The following is a 27,198-nucleotide window of genomic DNA, read 5'->3' on the forward strand; positions in this document are numbered from 1 at the left end:
GATGTTGGTAACCTGCTGTGAATTTTTGCTCCCTCTCTGAGGGAGGCTGGTGATCTTGACCTTACATTCAAGAGAAATGTTGGAGCTGTGAGTATAACAGAGAAAAGGGGTGCATGCTAGTAAGTTTTCTTCTATAATAATTTTTGAGGTATCAGTAACGAGTCTTTTCTATATTATTTTGAATTATACTGAGTGTTAATATTATTGTAATTAAACTAGTAATATCTTGGTGGATTTTGATTAGATTGTAAAGACTTTAAATGGGCTAATGATAAATTCTTGGCTCCATGTTCTTGCCTTGCTCCCCCTTACATATAAGACTTGGAGTGTAACACTTGTGATGCAGAGTGCAACAGGGGAGTATAAAATAGAAAACTCAATTCAGGGAGAGCTTTTACAAGTTTATATTTTTATTATCCTCTCAGAAGAAATACTTCTTATTTATTCTTTCCAGTTCTGAATATATGGAGATGCACTGACTTTTGGTATGAAAATATTGTCAGGCAGTGCCTTGGCAACCACTAAAATTACTGAAGTGTGAAGTTATCCAAAGTAGTTAAGGCCAGTTTCTTCTGAACTTTCATGTAGGACCTTGAGGTGGGAATTGCTTGCATTCATTTAGACAAGGAAAGGAGTCCTGATTAATACTGGTCACAAATGCTTATTCACTTATTCTGGAGAAAATGATCTCCCGTTAGCAATTAAGAGGTAACTAGCAGTTTCCTGACTAGAATAAATACATTGAGTCAGTAATTTTCCATTGTCAACCTCAGGGCAATTGAACTATTGCCAGTTGCAGGTGTTTAATGGTTTCCAGCCTCACAACAGTTCACAACTTCAGAAATGGCGCTTTAAGCATGTTAATGTAGAGTTGCACATAATACATTAATTTGAGAAAAGATAGCTTTTAATTTCTGTAAGCTCTGATCAAATATCCTACAGCAGATTCAGACAATGAAGTTTACATTCCCTTCAAGTGTGCATGTGGATGGAGCACTCTATTTCTGTTGCAGTAGACAAATGCTTGTGTCAATAATTACTATTTCTATTTGTTCGTATGGCCCATTACAGAAGAACAGATAAAATAATCAATAAAGGGCAGATGCATAACTCTGTCTGGATCTGAGAATCTCCCCTCTCCTGGAGCCGGGGTCTTTCTATTTCTATTATGCCACTAATATAGAGTAGTATCATGATTCTTCTAATACCTTGCCAACTCTCATTAGAGTAACAGAACAGGGCTGGAAATCTCACCTATGATTTCTATTTTCTTTGGCTTATATTTGAGCAGTTTTCTGCATCAAGGCAGTGAGCATGTACACTTTCAGAATAAACCAGCTTATGAGCTGCTTGACGTATTGCTTAGCTTTCAATACTGAATTTGTTAGAGATATTCTTATGTGCAGAAGGTACGTTTTTTAGACTGTTTCCAAGCAAGACAGTAACATTAATGTTAAAGTGCACAGAACAATTAATAATAAAGAAAACACATGAGCTCCATAGGACATTGCTCCACTAATATATAAAGCAGTGAAAATAATGTTTATCTTAAAGTTTGTGGCAAGCTTTTAATCAGTGTACGGGTCATAAACTAGTTTCATAGTCTCTTGCATGCTACTTGAACTACTTACAACTGCTTCAGTACAAAACAGCTGCATCCAAAAGCAACATATAAATTTTCACCTCAAAAGTGACCACCTAAACTGAAAGCAATTTGATTCATATTTCCTTATATTAAGTATACAGACTTTTTTGGTTTTGTTTTTGTTATTACTATAGTAGTGTCCTGAATTTAATAAAAAATGGAAAAATGCAGCAACAATGTAAGAGGTCATGCAATGTATAGCATGACAGAGCAAAGAAGTCGAAGTAGTCATGTGATTAAAAAATAAAAAACCCAAAAGCTGTATTACTGTATTTAACATGTAAAATACTGTCACTGTGCATATGATTATCCAACAGGAAAATAACTTCTTTAGATGACTTAGCAGGACTGTGTTCCAAACAGCATCTTGACTGCTTCATGAGGTGGTGTTGGGGAAGACAGGACCGCAGGTTTAAAAATAAAGCGTTTCATGTAAACAGGCTTGTGAATGAAATAGTATGGAAAAGATCACTCGTAGTAGTATCTTATGATCTTGAAGGTCTTTTCCAACATTAATGATTCAATGATTCTTATCAAATTAGAAACAGTTTACTCTGAGGATAATACATTTTAGATCACTCAGCTAAATGCAATTTAATCTCATCACATGTATACAAGAGAGATGAAAATCTCTCTCTCTATATAATCTGTACCCATCTATCCAGCTATCTATCTATACATCTACATTCTCATATCTCAGCAAGGGACCATTAAGAGCACAGGAGAGTAGAACTTGAAAACTCCAGAAATTTGAAACACAGAAAGCCTGTTGGAAACTGAAAAAATATTTTAAAATATAGATTTTAACATTCCAGCAACTAATTTATTCCCTTTATACTTCCAGTTTTCTAGAATATCTTCGTATCAAGTATAAGAATTGCACAATTAGTAGAAATTACCTAATAACCTCAATTTTGATTTTTTTTTGGGGGGTTTGTGTGTGAAATCATTATTTTCCCAACATTAATGAAACCACAGGTTATTTCATTTCACATAATTTCTATTTTGGTAATCAGAATAATACAGAAGGTCATAAACATAAAGAAGGGATAGCTACAGGATCATTCTCAAGAACATTATCCCTAGAAGTCTGAGATGGCTGCTGGTGTGTAATTTTGCCAGTGCTTATGGTTCCCATGCTTTCTACTAGAGGATGTTAATCAAACTGCCTATGTGACCAAGTGACATCCAGGGGAAGTACCCATGCAAAAAAAGATTGTTATTGAAAAACTTCATTTCAGTAAGGTTTTCTAGATATGTTACACTTGCTCACACTGGATGATAGAGAGTGAAGGTTTGAAGAAACTAACAATTTGAAAAAATAAGGTGGGAGGTGTAGCGGGGAAGCAATCCAAGCCTACACCTGGTATTTGTGAAGCTCAACCAGGCAAGTGGCCTGCTGAAGGTCTTTCAGCATCTTCCTCACAGAAGAAAAGCACACTTTTCCTCGGGAAGAGCCACATGCTGATCTGCACCCATACCAGAGCTCTGCTGCTACACGAGCTGGTCAGTGCCTATGAACCTCTGCAGTCTGCCTCAAATGCAAAGGGATTGGGTTAACAGTAGGTGAGTGAGCATATCTGCACAGCAGCAGTAACCTATTCAAATAGAAATAACTGAAATTAGGTTTGGGAAATTGGAATTTCAGATGTTTAACTCAGATACAATAATATTTAATAAAGAGAGACCCACATACTTGAATAAAACTGTGCAGGAAAATGCAGAAAGCTAAACAGCTACTGTGAAGACAGAAACAGTGGGAAAATCTTGAATGACAACAAATGCAGAATTTTCTTTTAAATTATTTTGAACTTTCTGTATTCTTTTGGCATAAAAATTTATTCCTCCTTATTTAAGGAAAGCAGTAGAGTGTATCAGGAGTACTTTTGATCCTAGAGTAGCAGAATACGAGTGAGAGGAAGAAAGTTCTATAGATGCTTAATCGCTGTTATTGTATTGAGGCAGATATTAATATCTGAAAAGAGGATAACCTCTTTTTTGTTTAAATTATAGATCAGAAATGTCACTGTGACAGAAGAAACCAATTCTTACATTTAAGACTCCTTCATTTTCAATTGAGCAGTTCTGTTAAACTTAGCAAACCTTTCACAGCCCATTTATTTTATTGTTCTGTTAAGCTCATGGCATTTTTTTTAAGCAGTGATTCAAATAGCCTGTTAAACTTTCCTAAATAGTGCATCAAGCCCATTTCTTAAGATCACCAACCATTTACTGCTGTAAATTATGTAGTTCTGAAAGTTTATTTGCAATTTCATCCTAAAGAGATTTCTAAAAGTTTTAGAAAGAAAGCTTAAATAAAGCTCATACAGAATCAAGCATGAAGTTCATATGTACCCTGTATGCTGTGGGGTTTGGGAAATGACATTGTGAAACCATGCTTAGTAACAAAAATAATGAAATTTGAATGAGGGATCTTAAAAGAAAACAAAAACTAAAACAAGCTTTAAGGGAGGTGGAGAGGAAAGACAACAGGGAATCCTCAGCCCACTTTTCCATAATTGTGATAAAAGGAATACACAGAAATAATTCAGTTACCTTGTTTTCCTTGAATAGCACCTGATACTTAGACTCCCAGCTATATGACCTGAATGACACATTTACTTAAGTATCTGAAGTAAATTTGCTTCCACTTCAGTATGCCAGTGAGGAACAGAAATACAAGTGTAACAACAATTAAGGATTTGTTGCCTATGTAACTGTTATAAAATAATCTGTCTAGAAGCTTTTTCTAGTAGGGAGAAAATGTTTGCTCTGTCTAAGCTAAATCATATGCCTTACATTTTAGGGACTGAATACACAGCTGGGCAGGCCCTTAATCTTAAAGGTGGCAAGAGGAAGAATTTGTAGGACTTGCAGAACTGCTGTCCACTTCTATTTTGTAGAACCCATAACAAATAGATTTGGGGAGCAATTTTACTTCTGCTCCAAAGCAAGAGCACTACATAGCTCAATCCTGGCAGCTGCTCGAACAGGGAAAGTGTGAAAGATCTACAGCTTCACAGTTATCTGTTCCCATGCCTTACAATCTTACTATTAGAACCAAATTATTAATCTAAATGTTCTTGGTTGATTTTTTTTAAGCCTCTTAATTAGTTTCCTCTCTGTTTATGATTGTAAAGAATGTTTTAAACCTCTCCTCTTGCAAGCAGACTTTTATGAGTTTAAGCTTTTATAACCTCAGACTTCTAATCTGTAGACTAAGGAGCCCCAAATCTGTCTCCATTTGGTCAGCAAAGAAACAGACATACTCTGACCACGCTACTAGATAAACTGTCTTCCCACTCCTAAGAACTATATTTTTAACTATAGTTATCAGAACTTAGCTATAAGAAAAAATTAAAGAACTGGCAAGCAGACATTGGAAAAATAAGAAGGTTTGAGCAGTTAGCATGTAGTCTGGTCACAAATTATAATTAGTTCCATCTGTTCACCTGCACAGGGAGCTACATGGTAGGGAAGGTGCCATTCCTCTATTGCTTGGTTGTACCTTCATGTAGCTGCTTTGGAGAAATTCTGTATGAATTTGAGTTTTTAGACTGCTGCATTAGCAGCTGAATTGTACAGAAATCCTAAATTTAGACCTGAACATTGAAGTTTTGGCAATCTGTTGCCTGGTAGAATCAGATAGAAGGAACTCAGAAAACAGTTTACATAACAATCTTGCAGCATCACTATCTCCTAGCCTGCTTCTTAAGTCACCTTTGTTTTTATTCAGTCTGAGTGTTTCCTCGTTCAACAGCTTACTTAGAGAAGGAGGGTTTCATAAGGTAACATCTCAAAAGCTCTTTCCCCCAGACCATTTGCTCCTATTTGCTCCTTGGCAGTTTCTGCCAAGTCATGTATTTATTACTACTTTCATTTCTAAACACAACCAAGAATATGTTGAAGCCACTTCTAAAACATAGCAATCAACTAAAAATGACCTGAGTACTGATTCTGGGGAATTGTCATTGTCTTTTACTTTTTTCAGGAAGTTCATAACACATTTCTTGTTGTTCTGCACTCTGATAGAATGCCAAATATCAGATTATTTCCTCAGTAATGAACAAATTCCAGTATTTGGGCCTGAATTACCATCTTTCTCTGATATTATTCTTTTTCTTTGTTTCAGCCTTCAAATAATGTGATTACCTACAACCTCAATTGACTAAGCAAGTACTATACGAGCTATAAAATTACTGCTCAGTTTCTTGCATGTATTTCTCATTTTCACAACTCTGACTGTAATAGACATCAGTTTTAAAAAACAGACTAACTGCAACTATTTCTATTTGACAAACAGCCATACCAGACTTCCTCCAACTGTCTAACAGTATGTGCTGCTTTGACAACTGTAATGTACATATACATATTTATTTCACTATGTATAGCTGCATGCATTAGGGTGAAAGAGAAGCTGATATGGATAGGTTCTTACTGTGCTTACCAAACCTCCTGCCATCATCTGTCTACAACCCACCTTCGCTCTCTGTCTTAATCCCCTGTAGCCCTTGAAATAACTCACTCTGCTTTTGGTTTTAGTGTGGCTAGCCCAAACTGAAAAGCATGAAAAATGTGCTAAAGAGCGTATGTTTCTGTGTACCAAAGAAGAGGAATTGTTTGCACGCACTCTTGAAAAGAAAAAACAGAGCTGCGAGCATTGAAGTTTTCAGTGGTGCTTGCAACTAAAATATGTATAGCAGTTTTAGGAAGTGCTATAATGTTAGTAATCCAAAACTGAAGTTGTTCTGGCAGCATCAAAAAGAAAAATTGAGGTATGAATGGGAAAAGTCATTCATATTTCCAGACTTCTTGAAAGTAAGATTATGACAGAAGAAGCTAGCAGCCAAGCCTATTAAAATCAGTATTAATCTGAACAAAATTTAGGATACTTAATCTAAATTATGCCTGTAATACAATTCTCCATAATCCAAGTTCTGCTCTTGCCAGGTTTTATTTGCACTGGATTTATGAAACATAAACCAAGTGTTATCCACTGTAAATGTTCTTCTGTGCTTTGTTCTCTGAGTCTTTCACTCTGATAACTTTCATAAAACAGCTACCATTGAAGACCTTTTGTTATGCCTGGTATTCCATCTGATGAAACATAATTTAACAGCAAAGCTTAAAAGTGCTTGGATTGGGAATATTATATTATTTCTCAAAAATAATGTAATTTAGCACCAAGTCTCAGGTCCCAGATTTCTTGGAATTCAGTTTTACTTCAGCAGGGCCCATTTTTTTTCCTTAAATGTGAAGGTTTGCAAAGGTTTTAAAGAGATCTATTGAGAGATTGAAGCGTTGCCTGTCCTACAACCTCACATCGATCTTTGCTCTCTTCTTTCAGTAAAATTCTCACTTTTAAAGAGCAAAAATGGAAAGCTCTTCTCAGCTGAAACTTGGGAGGCTCACTTCCAGAAGAAAAGCAGTCACTTGAAGCCTAATTGTTTTCACCCGACAGGATGAAGGTGTGAAATGTGGAAAAAACCACACTCCTACTTGATTTAATCTAACTAGCAGTGCTAAAACCACCAAGGGGTGGCAGCACGAGCTTCCACTTGGACAAACAGTTGGCACTAACTACACAGGCTGCAAGGGTGGTTCTGTGTACTGTTATCTTGTCTTACTGCTGCTGTTTCTCCTGTGTTAGGAGGTTATCGCTTCCACAGCTGTTTATGATATCTGTAAAGCTCTGTAATGTATCAGGAAGACTGTACACAACGCTTTGCAACTGGTAACTGCCAGTCTGCATTTTGATCTTAAATATCAGAATAACTCCTACTATGCAACTCAGAAGATTTCTTTTCACCAAAGTTGAAACTGGGGCAAGAAGCTTTTATTAACCACTTTATTAAGTGGCTATGGAACAAAAAGGTGTAAAAAGTTTTCACTATTTTGCTTAAGTTTCTAAGTTTCAAGCACTAAGCAAAGAAAGATACATTTTCCATATACTTTCACATCCCTCCCTGGTTTCCCATCAATACGGAAAGTCCCTGGACCATATGCAGCATCACTGTAACTCAGAAGACTATTACTAGGAGAATCACATCTCTGTCTTTTCAAAGAGGTTAAATAAATATCATCCATCAAATTGATGCCAATGGAGAGTCATTGCCAGTAATCTTGTGGGACACTTTAAATGTGGTTCCTTGAAGCAAAATAATTGCCTTCACTTCAGAAAGGAAGCAGTGGACAGAGAGTACTAACTCTCCCAAGACATACCCATAACTTAGAAAGAGAGCTCAGTCATGGCACGTACCAGAACTCAGTTGTGACATGTGACAATGCAGCTCAGGGAAGCCTCAGGCAGTGTGCCGCCCCAGGGAAGGTACAACATATTTCCAGCCCAGCTTTGCTGGTTCTTTATTCCACCACTTTATGTTTTTATTTCTTTTTATAGATTGATGAACCCATCTGAGAAAATACAAGCATCCTGTTATGACTCACTTTATGTATATTTTATTCTCATTGATTTTTACTTTGTTCTTCATCTTTCTCTTTTCAATTTATTTTCTTTTATCTCCATATACCCATTTTCCTCTCATGGCAAAAATTCTTTCTTTCCTGGCATCCATCATTTCTGTATATTTTGTTTGAGTGCTATTTTTTTCTTTTATTTTGTCTTTTAACGTTCCTAGATATTAGCTTCCCCATGTTTATGACCCTTGGTCACAAAGTCACTTATCATAGAACTATAGAATATCCAGAGTTGGAAGGGACCCACAAGGATCATTCAGTTTCTCTTGCTTATCACAAAAGCCATTACCAGTTTTTATTAATCACATACACATAATCAAATTCCCAATATATTTGTTAAGGCAGTCTTATTTTGTAAGTTAGGATTTCTCTTTCACTAGTCAAAGTATTCGGTCTGAGTGAAGCTTAGCTCTCACAGTCAAGACAGTCTTTGGCAATCTCAGCATTTTCTTACTACTTTTGCTCCAGTGCCTTATAGTATGGGTATCGGCCTTCACCTGACATTTCAATTCTTTTCTTGCTGGCCTATATATATATTGTGAATGAGAAAAAGACAGAGTGATAGAACAAGAAATGTTCTATCACTATAGATCTATGTTGCTGACATGCAAGACTTTATTATTCTAGAAATGATTTGCAACCTATGAAACTGTTCATAAAAGGCATTGAATGATTATTTATCTGTCAGAGATGGTTTCATAAATGTTGATAAACATTCATGAAGTTTGAGAAGTAATGCTTTGTGGTTGTTTTTTGTGGATTTTGTTATTTGTCTGTAATGCACTCTCCAAGGTGAATGTTAATCCTTGGGAAATTCCAGTTTCCTCAATTATTCTTGCTTGATTGTGTAAAAGCCATTTAAAAGATGACACAGTTTGGAGCAGACTTTCTTAGCAGCTTTTTATTTATTTATTTATTTTTAAATGGAAGCAACATTCTCCTGAACTTCCTCTAATTTTCCCTGAGGAAAACACACATGAATTCCTACATATGATTAAGAAATTTGTGCATGTTTCCACAAATCTAAACATGTATGAATTTTTATTGAATATCATGCAACATGTGTTCTTGCAGGGAACTAACAAGGGAAGAAAAAGGCATGAAAATGCTTCCAAAGACAACAGTGTCAGACATAATATGCATTTATTTCAGCCCTGATTTGCAACTGGGATGTTCATATGTCCTATGTGTTTGTTCAGATGTAAACATTTGTGTGCCACTTTTGATACTTCCCCTTGGCTCTGAAATTGAAAATAACATTTAGGAGAAAAATGATATCAGGCAAAAGAACAAACTTGTGTGTGTTTTTAGTATTTTCTCTCTGAAAACATGTCATGAGAGAAAAACAATACTAAAATCAAATGTTGAATTTTCCTGTATTAGCAACTTATTCTCGGTTTGCTTTCTGATTTTCTATTATACTATTTTTACTCTGTTTAGGTAAAACAAAATGCTCAAGATGTATTAGTAAGGAAAATGATTACTCTGGGACAATCCAAGGAAATGCATCTGTACTTGTAGTTTCATTAGGTCCAAAAATAGGAAATGTTTTCATCTAAGTAGATAAGGCATTTCAGTTTGAATTAAATGGGAGATCTCAAAAGTAGTAACAATATTCTATATATCATAACATTATGTAAAGAGCAAACCAAAACAAATATAAAGAATGTCATTAAGACTAAAGTTTAAAGCGAAACTTCAAATCTCTGGGTTTTGATTTGAAAATTAAAAATTATGAAAATTTTCTTTGTGTTTCCATTTTAAGTCAACATGATTTTACACAATTTCTGAAAGCTCGTCACAAAAAGTTTTGATGAAAATTTTCTGCTTGCCTCAGCTGAAAGAGATACTCATCCTGCAGGAAGAAGAAATAAATCACACTGAATCACAGAATTGTAGGGGTTGGAAGGGACCTCAAGAGATCACCGGGTCCAACCCCCTGCCAAAGCAGGTTCCCTAGAGCAGGTTGCCCAGTTAGGCATCCAGACAGGTCTTGAATATCTCCGGAGAAGGAGACTCCACAAACTCCCGGGGCAGCCTGTTCCAGTGCTCCATCACCCTCACCATGAAGAAGTTCTTTTGCATGTTGGTGCGGAACTTCCTGTGCTCCATTTTTTGGCCATTGCCCCTTGTCCTGTCCCCACAAACCACTGAAAAGACCACTAAAGGTAAGGGCAAACACACAAAATGTCAAAAACAACTGGCTTGGTTCACATTTTTACGAATTCTAGCTCATCCAGTACAGAACAGGGATGATGCCAAACTGTTTGATACAGTCTGAGTTTTTATTATTTAACAATGAATATTATTTATAGTGCCTAGGGAAGCTTTCAGACTAAAAATGAAGGCTCTTGATATACTCAGAAAATATGTATCAAAGTAATACAGATAATTAACATACATTGAATATCCCAGATTTCCTTTTGGGTGCTTTTTGTTCCAGATTTGTTTTCAAGTTCAATAAACTATTTTTATTGACAAACTAAAAAAAAAATCATAAATTTCAGCTGTGGGCTTCTGATGGGACAAGCTGTTATACGAGAGCTGTTAGTGATATGAAACCAGCCATAAAAAAATTCTACATCTGTCAGTAGAACTTTTCCTCATTAGACTTCCCAAATGAGAAATATCTTTCCTTGTAGATTCCTTACAGCAGTGACGGCTGGTACTAAGTTCTTCTGACATCTTCTGGACTGTTTTATACTAGAGGCTATCTATTATTATTTAATGATGCCATGACTTAATTTTTCCGTGCTTTCAAACCTTTGGAAGACAGCTTGAGCTAGGCCAAAAAAAGATGCATTTTGCTCTCTGCGTTGCTCATGGACTGAGAAAAATGAAGCAGGCTGAGTTCAAAGATTTGGTGAGGGAACTGTGAAGTTGAACAGAAGTGTATACAATAGTTTAAGTTATATTGGAGGAAAAACAATCATTCACTAAACCTTTTTTTTTTTTTTTTTTTTTTTTTTTTTTTTTTTTTTTTAATTTAGATACAGGGTTAGAGCCAGCACATAAGCTCAGGTTCATTGTAAATATTAATCCATGGCAGCTGATATCTTAAATACGTTTGCCAAATAGTGTAGCCGTTGAGATCTGCCCCTAAAGACAATTCAACCTCATCTGATGAGACAGGATCTGGTCTCTGTTACAGCTGAATAAATCTGGTTAAAATCTGTTGAAGCTGACAGTATCACTCAGAATTGCAAGGGCTTATTCTATCACTTCTGCTAGTTCCAAAAAGCAAACTGGCACATAGTTAGCCACTAATTTCTGAGGCTGACTGAAAAAATAAATTCATACTGTTATCTGATAGTTTTTTGGTGCTTAGCAGTATCATATCACACATGGCTACATATTCTGCTTTTCTATTAATTATAAGTAGGAAAGCAAACACTGATGATACAAGTACTGATACATGAGGACACAAGTATCAGCCAAATCTGATTTGAAATTGTTACTTGAATTAACTGTTACTGTACTATCCTGGGCTGTCAATTGAAGTCTCCTACCTAAAAGAGGTAGCTTTACTTGGTAACTAAGAGTTGTCTCTGTCTGTGTATGTTTCTATTCCAGTGCCAGGCAGCAAAGCATCTGAGCTTCCGCCCTTTTTTTGCTGTTAAAATGATACATGATGCACTTCATCTAATTATTTAATTAGGATTCTGTAAGCTGTCTAGCTTCTCCTATCACTGCTAGAAAAGAACAAATATTTTTATTTTGAAGTATTCATATGACTTGTAATATTTTCATTTTAAATGTTGATTAAGTAATCTTGCGTATAAAATGCTTAATAACTATTCCCACTAAGGCCAAAACAAGATAGAGACTCTAGCATCACAAAAAACTATATTTGGCTGTGAATCTATTTAACACAGTCCCAACACAGTATTAGTTCTGTATATTCACAATAACTATTTGTAAAGACATTGTTTTGGAGAAACTTATGCCAGGCTAATTCACAATGTGTACTGCCTCCTTCCAGAAACACAGGCAAACATAAATATTCCTCATGCACTCAATCAGGCCTGTGACCTGATACTCAGGAGATGATCTGTGTACGTTAAATCACTGCAGTGAGTGGGGCTTCACAGAGACATAGTGGTTGCCTTTTAATATTAGAGTTTTAGTCAGATGATGGCTTTAAAGTAACAAGAGGAATCCCTTTGTTCCCTAAAAACCTTACCAGTACAAATGAAAACAGGCTGCCGTAGATCTGCAGGGATTGCCACCTTCTCAAATGATAGAAAATATAATGGAGAGAGAGAATAACTTTAAGTATTGCTTACTGTGAATAAAGTTGCAGGATATGTTCAGAAGCAACATGAGTAGAAATCTATTAATTAATGATAGCGGTAATCAAAGAGAATATCTTACTGAGAACTAAAGATTGTCTCAATTGTCTCAATTAACGTATTTTATGACCAAAGGGTAATTATATTTGTGAAAATATTATTTTATATGAGCTTTTTACCTTTACAGGAATGGTCATTCAGTTGCACAAATCTTTGTCTTCTTTATATGTATGGATATTAATCTGAAGCTTTATGTTGATGATTATAGCACCAAAAGGACAAAACTGAGACCAAGGCACCAGCCCTCTAAGGACTACACACTCACTTGAAGAAGAGACAGGCTATGGGTCATAAAATGGACAATTTAAATAGACAAAGTAAACACCCAGGAGAAGCAGTGGCTTTCCTAGGTTACGCAGCAGGTCAGCACAATGTGAGGATGTGTCTCCAGACTCAGTCATATTATGCACTCTGCCACCAGTTTTACTCAGCTCATCTTTATTAAATTGGGATTTAGTTATGTTAGACCTCCAGCTGTTTTTCATACTTCTCCCAACTGCAGTTAAATTGGAAATCTGACCTTGTGATAGCTAATTATTTTCAGTTTGCACCTATGTGCTGGGATGCATAAAGACACATGTTATGATCCATGCATGCCTTTCTTTCTGCAGCATCTGTTGTTTTCTAGACTGATAGAAAACTGACAAATGGTTTTATTTAATATGAGCATTATATCAGAATATATATGCTATTCTTTATATTTCTTTTTGTGCAAAATGAGTTGAAATAAAATAAAAGGTAACCAGACAGATTACTGTCCTTAGTGTGGGTATAGTGAGCTTTATTCTCCTTATCATTTTTTCACTGACAGGCTACTGTTTCCCAAAAGGTTTGATTAGGCTTTTAATTAACTTGAGCTGGAGGTGATGTGACCTCTAATTAAGTTTAATTTTGTTTCTCCTGGCAGTATAATAATAAACTTATTCAAATGAGACTTACAGATCAACAAACGCCAAACAAGTCAGCAACTCATAATGAAGGTTGCCAGTAAATGTGAAAAGGGTTTAAAAACAAGTTTTTAGTCTTCAGATTAATCTGGTTTTGTGAGCAGAAATTGAGTCAAATTCTCATCATAAATATATGTCAGTACTCTGTACAAATCCTTGTAACTCCCCAATTAATATCAGTTGAGTAGCTGGCCTGGTAAATAATACAATGATGTTTCACGATGAAATTTCACTCATTTTGTAATATCTACCTGTGTCTATTTACTTTCTTTTAATACTTAAACTGGGTATAAATTTAAAAAATGCACATGAGGAACTTTAATCTGCATGGCACAAAATCATAGGCAGAAAAGGAAAAATGAGAAATCCTCTTCTATTGTTAAGTCTTAAAACCGTTGTCACTGCAGGTACCTGACAGCCAAGTGAGGCTGGCTGCCTAGTTCATGGGCTCTGGAAATTGTATCATTCACTAATGTATTTCTTTGTGCCAATTCTTTTCATGGTGATTATTTTCTCTATAATAGCGCCTAGGCATCCCAAGGAAAATGAAGTTCCCATGTTTCTGTGTAATGATTGACAGTCTATACCTCAACAAATTTAAATTCTCGATAGATGTTATTTCTGACCCAGATAGAAGGAACAAAATATTATTTTCAAGGGTGATGAAGATTGACTTTCCAGGAGTACAATGAAGCCTGTGGGAGTTTCAGGAAAAGAACTTTTAGATCTTAGAGGAAAAGCCAAATTTTAAATTACAAGATTATTCTTCTTTTTCTAATCTCTATTTAACAAGCCCCTAGGTTGTTTCAGGCAGAAAAAGAAGTTTATATAACAATTAACAGACCAGTATTTCAGAGTTAATACAGATGTCTCCACAATAACAACCCTGGTGAATGATGAATGTTATTTTATTTTGACTGTGATGCCGGAACTGAATGAAATTTAAGGAAAAATCATTAAAAGAGTGGACTTTTCACAGATTCTTTCCAAACTTGTATACTTTTTTTTTTTTTTTTAAATTTTTTTACCTGAAGACTTTTCACTTGCACTACCTTGCATGCACAACTATTTTCACTGGAAAAAAGGTCACAAAGTTTTGGTGTATTTTCAATCTACATTTGGTGTGTGTGAAATTCTCCAAAATATTGGGTAGGAAAAGTTCAGTTTTATGTGTAAGTGTTCCCCCCCCCTTCCCCCCCCACCCCTCCTGAATGAATTTAGATAGTTCTCTTCAGTTAAACTCTTACAGGGTTCTTTCAAGTTTTGTATTACAAAGAATGTAAATTAAGTTACCTTATACTTTAAACCAGCTAAAATACATAGAAAGTAGAATTATATGATAGAGAAGCACATTTAAATTCAGCCTGCCCGCCCTCCCCCTCCCCCCCCCCCCCAAAGGTGAGGAAAAGAAACTGTTTCTGAGGCAGTAAAAAGGAAAAGTCAATAGAGAAATTTTAAAAGGAGTGGCCAATCAAAACAGCAGGTCTTATGAAGGCCTAGAAATAGAAATTAATGCTATTACATGGTCTACATAAATTAAGAGGGGAGAGAAATTGCATCAGTATTTCTTTGAAGGCTGCAATGAGTTGAACATAGTTATCATTCATCCCTTTTTGCCTCAAGTCCTAAAACATTGACACAGTAACACTAGTACTTTGGGACTTCAGTTTATTGGGTATCTTTCACCAATCTAACAACTGTTCAGCAAGTGAAAAAACAATCTTATTTGGTACAGAATAAAAGAATTTTTAACTTAAATTGACATTGAAAAATGAAGTTCTTTTTATAAAGTTGGATGGTTTGGTTAACTTGATTTGAATTGTGTAGTTATGAACTCTCCTATTTTGGAGCTACTTTTAATAAAGTTACTAAAATGAGGATGTTATTATGTCAATAGCTGTACATCATAATTTCTCTGCCACTGGAAAAGCAGCTACCAAAATAAAAACACGATTCCTAAAGCACAGCTTGTTGCATAAAATAGTAAATCTAATCTAATCATATTTGCATAATGTTGGAACTCCTTTAATCATTATTTTTTAAAAAAGAAATAAAAAAGCTTGCCTTTAAAAACTGCCCCACTCTTCCAGGCAACATAATTTAGTTAGGGCTATATTTTCTTGCTTCAAGATGATGTTATTTTTACTATTCCACTGTGTTTCTAAATGCTTTCTACCATAACATTTGACTCCTGGTTATTGAGAATAAACTACTGTGTACAGAATTATATATATATATATATATATTTTCTTTTTTTCAGAATGTACATTTGTTATCTAGACAGCTGCAATAAACGGACCTGTATTATGGAGACAAAATGCAAATACAATTCTTTCTGTCTTTCAAAATAATTTCAGAGTACAAGAACAGGGAAAATATTTTGTCATTTAATAGAGTTACTTTGCTTGTGTCATGTCTCATTTTGCTTACTGAAATAGTATGCTGCTGAGTGTTGTCGCACAAAGTATTTAAGATGCCTGTTATCCTAGTAAGCTGGCTGTTTGTTTTCAAAATGAAACAGAATTGGTGTCTATTGATAACTTCCATTAAGCATTTGGAATGTGCTGAGGATAAATCTCGATAAGCCATAACAAGGTCCTATCCTTTTGCACTGAAAGTGAAAGAAATTATATTTTTGGAAAGGAAACCTTGAATATGTCCAAATAGATGGAAAATTGATTTTGTTTGAAAAGACAGTGTGCATGGGCAAGCAATAAAAATTAGAGTTGTGTTACCTGTAATCACTTTACAACAAAGGAATTTTCATTGTCTCTAAAATAGAACATACTACAAATTCATAAGTATTGCATTTTTGGCCTTGATTTCTGTTAAGTCCCTGAAATGCTTTAGAGCATCCTTTAATAAAATACATAAAACCAGGATGCTATTATAAGAATAGACTTGTGCATCATACCACTTGATGCCAATATAAACAAAGCTATTAAAACAAAAAGAAACTTCCTAAAGCACAGCTTCTTGCAAAGATATTGGTATAAAATATAAATCCTAACATTTTAATTCTTACAATTAGATTGCTGAAGTCTTCTGTGTGCTTTTAAAATATTAGCTCTGGTATTTATTCTGTTTTTAGTAAAGTTTTCCTTTATCTTCTAAATTTTTACAATTCCAAAGTTTCTTATAAAAATGTGTACCAAAATAAGAAACTTAAATGTCATCCATTTGCTCTGTAAATTAGTGCACTATTAAGTGAGTGGGAGAACTCCCTCACTAGGGTCTTAATATTATGGACCATTCACACATGCATGATTTGTTTAGAATATTTAACTGTTGTGGACAACAGGTATTTAATTCCTCAGTTTCATTTCAAGAAAGTCACCTAATGTTTTCAAAGGCTTAACAGATGTGATTGAAAAGGGAGAGCTAAAAAAGATGATTCAGAATTTGTGCTGCAGTGCTCTCTAGAGATTCTTTTATTCTCCATTGGCTTTAGAGGGAGTCTAAGGAAAGCAGAATCTTGATCTAAATGTTGTGTGAGCCTCCAGTTACATAGGGTAAGGGGAAAAAAATGAAAGAAATTTGTTATGGGGCAATTACATGTGCTGTTACTTTTTTTTTTGAAGACTCTCTAAGCTGTACCATTTTTTTAAATATAAAAACAATGTGAGAATTAAAAGAAGCTGGCATCAAAATTTAAAGCATTATTTCGTGAGAACTGAAGTGAAACAACAGGCTATTTTTTTTTTTTTTCTAAAAATTAGAAAGATAAATTTTCCTTTCAATTCCTTTCTTCCTCGGAGTTATGAAAAACGATGTTTAATTATTTCAGATGCCATTCTGATGTTATTAGACTTTTCTTTTTTTCTTTTTTACCCTTGGTACAGTGTGCTGTGCATGTAGTATGGTTAACATTTTTATAGAAGTAAATTGCATTCTGTAAACTGAATACCTCTGTGCTCTTTCATTGTGCTTATAACCTGTAGTGGCTTGCTATATGGCTTCTTGCTGTTTTCAGCCAAGAAAAGACGAACTACCTGAACTTTAGAACATGGACTTTGATTCTGAGCTAAGTTTTGAAAGGTCAAATGCTAATTTTATTCTAGTATTCAGGAATCAGTGTCACAGACTTGTCATTGCTGGCAGGTGATCACGTGGTATGAGAATTATGACAGGCTTGTCAAATGGTACAATTGAAAAGAAACATTAATAAGTCTGTCTTTAGTCAATGAGAGCACCTGGTACAAGTAATCCCCTTCTATTAGTGATAATAGCTGATCATTAATTGTTTGTACTGAAGTTATTTTTGCTATAGTGGTAAGGTATCTGTTATGCGTATCTAAGATTTTTATGACAGAATTAGAATTTGAGGAAGTAAGTGTCATTGCAGATTATCAGACTGTGATAATATGTAATGTTATTTTAACATCATTTTTAATTTGTGATTGTTGCATTCTAACTGCTGCTCAGCAAAACATGAGTGTGACATGAGTACTACTATTTCTCTTACCGATCCCATCTCTCTCTTTTTCTCGACTCCCCCTCCCTGAGTAGAAGGGAGAGGGATCAAGAAAGTCTATCTACTCAAGGAGAAATAAGCAAGTGCCAAAAGTTTAATAACAGAAGAATTGCTAACCCAGGGAAGGAGATTCTGGACAACTATTCATTCTATTGTACAACATTACAGCTATCTCATATGCCTTGCTGATACAAACTACACGTGCCATATTGGAAAAGAAACTTAACTGAGGTAGCAGTGAGTTTAACAAGAATGTTGAGACCCACATTACAAAACCTATAGTAAGAAAACAAGGGATTGCTTGAAGAAACTAAGCAAATTCAGGGCAATTGAAGTTAAACTCTACATCGTGTGTAATTACCCAGAGGAGCTATTGCTACTACACAGGATTAAAGATTGTTGCACTTGGTTTTTTGACTCTTGTGTGCTATAATCAGCTTGGCACAGAGATTTTATTTATTTATTTTTTCCTTTATGGTTTATGTCTGTAATTCTGACCTGTAATTCAAAATAAAGAATCATCACCTACTTTTATACAGCTGTTTTTCCATAATCACAAATGAAATGAAACACAAGATTCTAATATTAGTGTCACATCCGTTCTGCATTTTTCCCCTTCAATTCTCAGGTCTTTACCAGCTGGAGATAGTAAAGCATGCTCATCTGTTGCCAGCTTGGTTTCCAGCAGGTATCAGGGAAGTGCTTAAGTGTTTAACTTTGCAGAACTACCTCCCTCTTCTAATTTCTACAATTGTTGTACCGTTTGTCTAAAAACTTTGAAGCATGAAGAGAATTAACCTTCTTACAAAAAATGTGAGATGCCAGGAAGCCTTCTCCATATCTCTACACTTGCACATTTTACTACCTTTGAAAATGTACCCGAGTGTAAAACAATTCAGCACATCGTATCTCAGCAATGTAGGTTATAGTTTCAAAGTGTGTCTCACCTTCTGACATGTTTATGAATTTTAGTTTTTAAATCCATGTCTGCTGAGGCATTATCAAAAATATTTTCCCATTTACTACTGGAAGGTATTTTTTCCTTTTACTTTTGTCTGTCCAAGTCGAGGGCCATGCTGCTACACGGCATATTATTAAGGCAGGCACAGGAGAAATGGTGGTGTTTTGATGGCTGCCTCAGGTCCCTCAGACTTGATCCAAGGTGACATGCTGTATAGCAATAAAGGTAAAGGCTTCAGGTACACTGCCACTTTTTTGTTCATAAGAAATGTTTTATCCAGGTAGAAAACAGGAAGTACACTTCTCTGTTCCTTTCTCCGCCAAGCAGGTGTTTCTGCTTCATTTCATTGTTCAGTCTTTTTCACTAGTTTAAAACAGTGAACAGTATTAACTCCCATTTTATCGTATTCTTTACATTATATGAAGTGGGAATTACTTAAAAATAATATTAATAATAAAAATCTTATAATTCAAATGTAAACACCTCAGGCTTTTAACATCCAGTTAATCCTATTGACAGCAACAGGCACAATTTAGCAGCATGACAAGAAAATCCATTTTGCGTCAGTGGTTGCTACTAGGAAATCCTGTCCCATTCCTGATTCATGACAGTGAAAAATCCTCTTTTGAGGGCATTACTTGATTTCCAATTTAATGTAAATCTTTGTCTAAAAATTCTACAAGTACTTCTTTGTTTAAACAATAAAATCACTTTAATGTCAGTGTTATTAAGAGATTACTTTTGAATGTGTAAAACCAGATATTTATAATTTGATTTTCTTTACTTGGAGTCCTTGATACTGTAATTGTTTCATAGTTTCCATAAAAAAAAAAAAAAAAAAAACGACAAAAAACACAAATAAACAAAAAACAGAACCAAAACCCTGCCCACTGAAAAAGTATTATTCTTACTCTTCTCTCCCTTCTGACCCCCCTCCCTTCCCCCACCATTTTTCATGCTTCATTTTCAAGATGCAGCAAAATGGTTATAAACTTCTTTTAACTATAGCACTGTTTTTCATCTTTGTTTCTAATTTTGATTGCTAGTTCTGAAGCAGCCATAGTGTGATTAACAATAAATAATGAGCAAACATTAATGCTTGAGTCCCAGCTATGCTCACATCATGTTTTTACTTAATCACAATTTATTTAAGACAAAATACATGTGCTATGGGAAAGTCTTAATGATTAAGTTTGATCTCAAGGGCTTTAGGTAGCAACAATCCTTTCCTTTCTCCCACAAAGAAGTAAAGTAAAACAGAAATCAGTTTGCAGTCCAAATTCCCTTAGCTTTTCAAATACAATCTGTTTTCAGAACTTCATGGGGAAAGTAACACAACTTCATTAGAAAAATAGTATGAAGGTGCAAGTGTGTATATATGCATATCCATACAAACACACAGATGTGAGTGAACACATTTATGGGTACATGTATGTAAATGCATACACACACAAACAGTTCTACAAAGCTTCTGCATGTCATGCTTCCTTCAGCCCCCAAACAAAGGCCTCTCCTTGCTTTCCCACTTCTGAAGGCACACGTTGGGCTTCTTAAGTCTGGCAGTGAGCTGACAGAAGAGCTCTCAAAGCCCAAAGAGAAGTTGCTCACATATTAATCACCAAAGGACAATCCACTAACTCATGGAAAAAAGGGAGATTTAAAAAATATAAATTAAATTTGATATTAAAAGAGACTATATGAGGCTAACCCAGGATTTCCCTATGCAGAGGTATATGTGTTATTGCTACTCTTCAAAGGTCAGAGGAATCAACTGCATAAGAAAGCAATAAAGTGTATCAGAAGCCCATTTAACTGGCACTTGGTAGGCAGACAGGAATAACTAGGAAATTTGTTACAAGTAAACATAGTTTGTGATATGTTAGAACTTAGGGAGGTTTTTATTATCTTTTGTCTGAAAAGATTTCCCCTTTCTCTGTTTGTACTATATACCTAGGACATTATTTTCTGGATGGAAAAAATCTGGATCATAAAAGCAAGGGCAGTACTCTCTCCTGGTATTTTAAGAAATGATTATATCTCAAGGGAACAGAATCACATTGGATGATTAGTGTATGTAGGAAATTGATAGCTTGATTGAAAAGCTTCCATCTTTTTTGGTCAGTTAAAATTCAGCTGAACATTATCAGTAGACACATTATTGACCTTAAGATGAATTTCTGAGATAGTAAAAAGCGTACCCACTTAAAAATGTGTAAACAGCAGATGAACAGCAATATTCCTTTTTGATCTCAAGAGATGCTCATGATTTTTAGTAAGAAAAAATACTATTTGAGTATCTCCTTAATGTATTAATATGCTCTTTCAAGAGGGAAGTTATGGAGTAAGGAGAAGGTAAGACAAAGGTGACATAATATAAAGACTTCGATAATACATAGAACGGATGAAAATAAAAGATAGGCCCTGCAATGTCATTTATCTGTTTAAAATCAAGGGCATTTTACCAGATTAGTCTGAAAAGAAATATCTGTATATTACAGATGGTTTAGCAGCATGCTGTGTTAGCTTGTCCTAAACTTCAGGAATTTATTTTTTCTCCCAAAAGTTATTACATACAATACAGTTCTACAATGTAGACATGCTTTAATTCTTTGTGTTGCTGGAGACTGCTGTTTCCTAGGACTACTTTCTCTTTACCCACCATTGCATTAGATTTACTTTTGATCATCAGCAGAAGAAAAATACATCGGAGGAACTCAGAAAACACTATCACATGAGTTGCCAAGACATCAGTAAGCAAAGTATTTCAAAGTATTGAGGCAGAGGACTAACTTTCATGCTACAAAGAATCTACGTTTGTCTAATTTAAGTGCCAGTTATTCAGGGCTTAAGATGACACTTCTTGGGCCAATGGAGATTCAAGGGGGCTGCTTAAAAGCTGCCAGTGCAACAGCTAGCTAGGGGGTCATTCATGTCCTTGCAGCATCCCACATCAATGAAAACTCAGGATGGGTCTTAAAAAATTAAGTTTAAATCCTTTCTTTTGCTCATTTCCAAATGTCATTTGGCAACAATGGCTAAGATCTGTGACAGAAGAAATTAGTACAGTCTTTATGTACTTTGAATGCTATAGGTTTCTCTATATATTGAATATGTATATATATATATACAAACTTATATGTTGAACAGATGATAGCAACGCATTACGAAGCTCTAAACACCAGTGGGTTTTATCTAAGTGAAATACTACTTTTTGGAGTAATTCACATTTAGGTATTTCATTTTATTTTTTATTTATTTTATTTCATTATTAGATAGCTACTTTATTTGAACTCAGACTTACAGCAGTGAAGTAGGTGGTCAGAATCTTCCCTTACTGTCACAATTTTGTGCACAATATTTGATAACTGTACCTATTTATTTTAACTTACCTCAAATTCCTAAGGCTCTATTCAAAGAGATTGCCTCCAGGTTAAGTGCTGGAATATTAGTAGCTTATACAGGGGGAAAAAAGATCTCCTTTTCTTAGATGGTCTTTGCCTCATACAAATACACTATTTTTAAAGTGCTTGTATTATTCTTAACTCAGTGAAAGCTAGTTCATCTGCAATCATTTAGTAAGGTACAATGATCATTTCCAAATTTAGTTGTGGGGAAATCACACTGTGAATATGAAAGATCTGGCCTTACCCATGTAACACGCTAAAATTTTTAAGCTAGAGTGAAATCGAACATCCAACATCTTGATTTAAACAGATCAACTTAAAAACAATTTATCATATAACTGCATATGTTTTCATATTGCAGTTTTCCTCTCCTTGCTATAGAATTATATTGAACTTCTAGCATTAATTTACCCACTTTTAGCTAAATGCACTCCTTTTTCTTCGAGTACCGAGGCTGCTTTGTCAGAACACTTCACAAATAAGCACTTTGAAAAGTAATATATAGATCACTAAGCTTGCTCTTTGGTATCCTAAATAAACTAAGCTTCTTAGATGCCTCCCTGTAAGGCATATTGTTATTATCTCAGAAGGTCCTTATAATTTATTCCTGAACCATATTGTTTTAGTCCTGCCATTGTGAATTTAACATAAATGACAGTTGATTGGTATTTCAGCAATGAGGTGACTACTGATCCATAGAGGGAAGGATATTTCACCAAGCACTAATTGTAACAAGGAGGTGACATGACCTGTGAAATGTTGTTAAATAGCGTATCAAAACCAGAAATAAATAATTCTCAGTGAACTTTCATGCATTTTGTTCTTTTTTTTTTTTTTTATAATCAAAAAACAATAGATTACTTGGGAGTTGACTGAGGTAACACATAGCAGCTCAACAAACCAATCATCATGTTTTAACCTTCTATTAACTGACTTTATTGTCAGCTGCCTAGTCTCTGACTCCTCCTGCGGAATTCATTCCCACAACAGATTGTAGAGGCCAACAGTACAAATGGTGTTGCTGGAAGCTAGGACTTTTATCAGGAAAAGGAATACTTTATATACAACTTCTGCAATTTATTTATTTATTTATTTATTTTTTATTTTTTGCTGCTATTGCAGATAAGTACTGCAGATAAGGCTATGCAGACAGTTGATCTGATTCAGAAGGGCCCTTGTTCAAATTTGTATTCACAGTAACTCTTAGATTTATGATCAGTGTGTTCCTCTGGTCTCCTGTGAGGTTACTTTTATTATTTTGATTCTGCTCTTTTATTTCATCTAATGTTATATTTTAGTTTTCACAACTGGATTTTGCCATGTTATCCCATTTCAATTTCTCCCCTAGGCCTGATCTTTGTCATAAGAACTAGTTTTGTATAGCTATACAAGTCGGCATGAATTTTATTAATGCCAGGTGTAGCATCATAATAATGAACTTCCTAAACAGTAAATTATACCAAAGCATTTTTGTTTGTTTTCTCTTCGATTTTTTTTTCTATGTGTATAGGCACAACTAAATTTTGGCTGATCAGGAAATTCCATCATTGAAAGTGGTTTCTTTTTCCACATTCCTAAATCTGTGATTAATCCTTTTTTTTTTTTTTTTTTTTTTTTTTTTTTTTTGTTATCACTTTGAACCTTTTAGTTTAACAGTTACAAAGAGAGGCCTCTAATCTATACTGTTCAGCTGCCAAGATAGCCTTACTTCTGAGAGTGGTGGCTAGGTGAAACATGAACCCCTTTTTCAATATTCCAACCAGCTTCCTATTTTTGGTTTTGTTACATTCATACTTCTTATCCTATTGGTGGTGTTTTTTTTTTCTTTCTTTTTTCTTTTTTTTTCCAGTGCCTTCTTCCAGACCTCACTATTGCAGGTCTTCATCTAAGTTACTTCTGTGTTCCCACTTCAACATAGTCTTGTGACTGGAGACGCTTCTCCCACTTTATGACAGCTTAATAATACAAACTGTAAATTCAGAAGAGTTTGTCTTCTAAAAGATTCATTGGCACCCAATATGTTCAGTATTTAAGATCTCATACCACAGATAAAACATACAAATCAACCTGGGAAAAAGACTGAAAATAGTTAATAACCACTGTGTTTAAAATATGACATACTTTAAAATCATCATTCTTACTTGACATGACTAGTTCATTAGGCATTAAGAGCCCAAAGTACATTTTCAGAAGCAATTTACTATTTAGAATATGTAAAAAATTCAACAGATTTAGAATCACTGTTAATTTTTAGAAGACACTATATCTGAATGTTCAATTCTTTCAAAAAATTTTGATATAATTACTGAACAAAACAAAGTATGATTCAGTGCCAGTTTTCAGGAGATGCATAAGGTACACTAAACTTGTATTCATGGAAAACTCCCTTGCTCATGGAACATAATATTGCTGTTTGCTGTGTAACATGGAGAATACTTACAGAGTTCAGATAGGTTAACTTATAAAAGATCAGCTCAAATAAAGACAGTGAAGCACTCGTGCATAGTCTCAATTCAATAATTTATTTCCAGTAATAAGACACAATTAAAGACATGACTCTGTAAAAAAGTAAAGTACTGCAATGTAAAGCTTGCCAGAACAGCAAGCAGGGCATCCCAGTCATCATAATGCAAATATATATGAGCTTAAGTTTTTCATGCCGCAGAAGTAGTCATCCTGTCAAACATCTTGCCTGTAGAGAGCAACAATAAATTGCCAATATGATAATAACCCCTACTATTTTTCTGAAAGAAAATTTTCCTAAGTTTCTCAGTCATATCTCGAAGTGTAACAGAAGTTTACCATACTGTAAGTATATCTCTTTTAACCTGGGAATAAAAGAAATGAAGTATGAACACAATTGTAATGCACCAGCTCTACTGTTGGTGGTTTGGTTTTGTACTTTTCTATAGCAACCAGAAATCATTCACAAAGCATTAATTCAGGCATTTCCCATGAAGTAGCTGGCAAGTCTTCTAATCATGAGTGTGGAAGCACAGACAGGGATGGGACTTCCAGGTCCAAGCCTGAAAACACAGATTAAATAAGTCTTGATGTGCACATTTCAGCAAAGTGTTATGATATTTGGAAGGAGGAGTGGTAGGAAAAAGAATTTGCTGGATACACATTATAACATCTGGATTGGGAAACAAGTGTACTTTGAACAGACAGTTATTTTGAGAAGCCTCTCTCACGTCCTTGATGAAAGAGTATCTTTGTTTGTAAATATATGCTCAGAAATCCGATGTTTCTGGTGGCTACTGGTATCGTTTATCCAGATGGACTGAGGAGTAAGTCTTATTAAACCATATATAGCTATTCTACTCTTCAGGTAAAGGATGAAAAACCTGCAGATGAGATGATGTTCTTTCCTCCCACGCTGTCCAGTAGGCAAGATTCCAGCCTGAAGAGGAGCACCCTGAACACAAGCTAGTATCTGTGCATATTGTATCATCAGAAGCATCATCTTCCTCTTAACTTTCTGTGAAAAACAACTCTTAGAAAAGAGGAAAGGTGTATTTGAACATCAGTTTACTAGCTTAATATGTAAGATTTTGTTGGGGCTGAGGAAGAAAGATAAAGGCTATATATAGCCTGGTAAAAAACAGGATAACCTAGACAAGATACTAAAGGATACCCATCGTCTGGTAAAGAAGGTAGGATGAATAAAATATCATGAGACCTCAGTAAAACATTCTTGTTGGGAATATGCATCAAATTTGTTTCCATATTTTTAGACAAGGGAAAGAAAACAACAAATTTATCAATCAATGCAGAAATGAGTCTGACTCTCAATAAGCAGTTAAAATAGAAGTTACAGATATTAAGGTTATTAAAATATTTAAATCATGACAGTGGCAATACTTAGAAGGAAAATAAAGTACTATGCAGAGAGGGCAGCTCCTGATTAGCATCACTTGAGCTAAATAGTTCTTGACTTACATCTGCCCTTCTGCTACCAAGAAGCAAATTGGACTTTTGTCTCTGACCTGTTTTCAGTAAGGTACTCTTTCCTGCTGAGGATTCCCATTTTATGCCTTTCAAGAGCAATTCAATATATTTTTTTCTTGCCGGTAGGAGTCCTTGCTTGATCCTGTAGTGGCTAGCCACTGAAACACTACTGATCTCTACTTGAAGACATTGGAGAAAGAAAAGCTGAACAAGACGTATCTAAGGAAGATGTAACAAGTGACATGCTGAGGGGGGGGACTCAATTGCCATTGCTATGCCTGCGGCATCCTCACTTGTCTCCAGCTGCTTTCTCAGCAGGGAACACGGCTTTTTGTTTTGTGTCATATCTTCTAGCCCCGTGATGGTCTCTTGGACACCATAACGCATCTCAAATGACACAAGACACTTATGAACATATACCTAAGCCCTATTCATTATGTCTTTAAGAGAATTTTGTATTCAAGAGGGATTCTCAAGGTACAGAATGTGTAAGAAACCTTTGCTTGTGCACCAGTTCTTCTAGCTTTAAGAAATAGACATTTAGGGTAAAGTGAGTTTAAAAAAATCCACATGAATTTCTTGGGCAATTCTTTGACTTTTCAGTATAGGATTGCAGCAACTTCCTGGTTAGTGAGGGTTTCATCTGAGTTTTTACTGTAAGCTTGGTGGTTGGTTTCTTATCTGAAATTTGCCAAATAATAACTATTGTGCTGTAGTAAACAAGTCTAAAAAATGGACTGAGAAATAATGCTAACTGGGCCCTACTTCTCCAGTCAAGGCTATATCCAGAATCATTATTTTGCATAAAGAAATTCACCTATCGAATATAATTCAATTTTCCAGGGAAAATCAGTTCTGTGACCTAGATAGTAATAAACAGAACCCTGTGCATGCATTAGCCTCTGAACAACAGTTAAGGCCACAATAAATTTTGCACTTACAGAGAAACTGAATCTACTCTTTCTCATGAAAAATTCAGACTTCATG

General features: G+C 35.0%; 1 long non-coding RNA gene across 2 annotated transcripts; it reads left to right on the top strand.

The window, feature by feature from the left end:
* Positions 1 to 27,198, top strand: LOC121069590. 2 transcript variants are annotated; one of them, XR_005819508.1, is made up of 3 exons: positions 1 to 87; positions 25,592 to 25,692; positions 26,338 to 27,198. It is a non-coding gene; the product is annotated as an uncharacterized LOC121069590 (long non-coding RNA). The 2 variants fall into 2 exon arrangements; XR_005819509.1 differs by having other exon boundaries at positions 15 to 87; positions 25,576 to 25,692.

The sequence above is a fragment of the Cygnus olor genome, chromosome 4 (genome assembly GCF_009769625.2).
Source record: "Cygnus olor isolate bCygOlo1 chromosome 4, bCygOlo1.pri.v2, whole genome shotgun sequence".
In the NCBI taxonomy this organism is placed as follows: Eukaryota; Metazoa; Chordata; class Aves; order Anseriformes; family Anatidae; genus Cygnus; species Cygnus olor.